Source organism: Neovison vison, chromosome 5 (genome assembly GCF_020171115.1).
Source record: "Neovison vison isolate M4711 chromosome 5, ASM_NN_V1, whole genome shotgun sequence".
NCBI classification, from domain to species: domain Eukaryota; kingdom Metazoa; phylum Chordata; class Mammalia; order Carnivora; family Mustelidae; genus Neogale; species Neogale vison.
The window spans coordinates 29,200,392-29,203,276 of record NC_058095.1 but is presented as its reverse complement, the minus strand read 5'-3'; the positions used below and the strand labels follow the sequence as shown (position 1 = coordinate 29,203,276).

At 40.8% G+C, this 2,885-nt stretch overlaps 1 non-coding gene across 1 annotated transcript; it reads left to right on the top strand.

Annotated features, from left to right (window-relative positions):
• The first annotated feature begins 2,091 nt into the window (after positions 1-2,091).
• Positions 2,092-2,305, top strand: LOC122907952. The gene has a single exon (XR_006384806.1). It is a non-coding gene; the product is annotated as a small nucleolar RNA U3 (small nucleolar RNA).
• The last annotated feature ends 580 nt before the right edge of the window (positions 2,306-2,885 follow it).

Sequence of the window (2,885 nt, the reverse complement as noted above, 5' to 3'; positions counted from 1 at the left end):
TGCCTCTCTGCCTACTCTCTCTATGTCAAATAAATAAAATCTTTAAAACAAAAACAAAAACAAAAACAAAACTCCCCAGAAACTCAGGGCGCCTGAGTGGCTCAGTCAGTTAAGCACCTGCCTTTCGCTCAGGTCATGATCCCAGGGTCCTGGGATCTAGCCCTGCATCAGGTCCCCGCTCATCAGGGAGCTTGCTCCTCCCTCTGTCTCTATCCCCCACGCCCGGGCTTGTGCTCTCTTTCTCAAATAAATAAATAAAATTAAAAACAAAATGAAACAAAACAAAAAACACCTCAGAAACTACCTGTGTTCACCAGGACAAAATTCAAACCCTGATCTTGGTATATAATACCCTTCACGTTAGCATCCAGGCCCCCTCTTCAACTTCCCTTCTCGTATCCTTTCTCTTATCAAATATTAAACTATTGCAGTTCTCAGAACACACCATGCCTTACCATGCCTCTAGCCTTTGCACGTACTGTTTTCACATTCTGGACCAAGTTTCCATCTTTCTCCTGGCTAAAGTCCATTCCATTCTCCAAGATTCAACTCATGCATATCTTCCTCTGGAAAACTTGCTGGAGAGGTAAAAAGTCCATCTTCCCTTCCTTACTCTTGCCAAGGGTTAGCATAAAATCATGTTGTTTTGCTGTTGTTGTTTCTTATCCGTCTGGTATGCGGCACAAAATGAGGCAGATCTCCAAGCAACTCCTGACAAACAGCATTCGTCTTTCCTTTCCTCTTCCCTAACAGGGCCCCGACTGTGTTCTGGGACTCATTCTCTCCCAAGAAGCTCCAAGTCTCAGGTAAAGCTGACTACATCTGATTGGTCCAATGGCAAGTGCACTTCCTTTCACAAGAATTGGCTCAAGAATGGCATGTGACCCAGTTCTGGCCAATGAGATATGATGTTTCTTGAAAGCAACAAGAGGTGTGAGATGTCCTTGCTCCTTCTTCCACATCGGTGTATATTTGGTGTCAGGGTCCGTTTGGCAGTCCGGTGAATTCTATGGACCCCTTCTTAGAATGATATTTTTAAATACATCAAATAAGCTACATGCAAACAATTATACTATAACATAACTATTAAAATACGAAAACAACAAATTTATGATATAATAATATATGCAATACTTTATTAACATATTCAATATCAAGTTCTAGTGGCAGGTCTAATAACTACTACAGTTTCAAATTAAGCATAAAGTATTTTCATGATATATTCACAATTATAATGCTACTTGAAAATACATATGATTTCTATTGGGGGAAACCCACACTGCCCTTCTACTACTATAGTTTGTTACCTACATTCATAATTGAAGGAAATAACAAATATTAATTAGAGTTTGGTGATGTGATTCTTTTTCCCATTCAGGTTCATGGATCCCTGAGCATATCCATGGAGCTCAGAAAAGAACCCCTGCTCTGGACTTTATACTCTGTGGTTGTGATGGCAGGAGCCACTGCAGCCATTTTGCTAACAACCTAAGGATGAACTAGTATGGAGGTTAGCATAGCAAAAAGATGAAAAGAAACTAAGTCCTTGATGTTGATGCTGAGTAAACCAACCAACCAACCCCAGAGCCCATGGACTTCATTTATGAAAAGTAATAAAATTACTTACTGTTCAAGCCCATCTGAGCCAGGGTTTCAGTCTCTTTAGCTAATTTACAAGAGAAAAAAATGTTTAACTTTATATCAGAGTCACGGTCATAGGACAGAACAAATGCAACATCTACACTGAGTTTCCAGTCAAGGCAAGAAGCTCCTCTCCTGACTAAAATCCATGTATTTTATTTTTTTATTTTAATTCCAGTATAGTTAAAATAGACTAAAACCAATTTAAACCACCCTGCTATGTTCACAGTGCAGGACAGCACTGATCTCCCCGAAATCATGTTAGCCCTGAGCCCTATGCCACAGATGCTAGAGAAGCACCTGTCCCACAGCACCATTTTGCAAAGCTTATTGGTTGGAGGTGAAGCCTTGCACAGAGACCAATCAACAAGAATACTTTTCCTAACTACTGTACATTGAGCACACCTGAAAGCCCTAACAAGGGTTCTGAACTTAAAAGCTGACATTCTAAAGACTATACTTTCAGGGATCATTTCTATACTTCATTACTAGAGAAGTTTCTCTGAACATGTAGAGTACCTGAAATCATGAAGAGGAGATGCAGGGTCCCTTCCTGCGTGTGAAGCTGGTTCTGGGAGTGACTTCTGCAGCTGCCCTCTGTCATTAATGATGGTTTTTTTCCTCCTTTGGGGGAGTAAGAGGGAAGGGAGACCATCTGAGTGGGTTTTTTTAGGGGGGCTGATACTCCATCACCCACAGGGAGGGGTGAGAACAATGTGGGACACCCAAAAAAGCAATGTTATTCAAACTATTAGTCCCTAGAAAAGATGGACCTTGAGCACTTGTCAGAAACACCTTGAATACGCATTAGGAACATGGGAGAGAGATGTCAGGGCCCTGTCCCCACAGGTTCTGATTCAATAGGTTGGCAGTGGACCCCAAAATTTGCATTCTTAAAATGTCTGGGGTTATCCTGATGCTGGGGACCACACTTTGAGAAGCACTAGCCTACAACCTCCGCAACAGCCCTGAATTATTTCCTTACCCACGTGGCAAATGATAACACTTAGGGAAGAGGAACTGGCCTTAAAAATTCATCAGATATTAACATTCAGAGACAGCAATCTAGTTTTCTTTACCAAATATGGTTTGAGCCAGGATTGTGGTTTGATACTATCTTTGGTGGTGGAGTGCTGGATAAGTATAGGTATACATAAGTATATCATATATCCTTATAATGAAATCAATTATGGTAAAAACAAAGGTAATAAGTACTCAGAACACCTCACTTTCCAATTATTTGA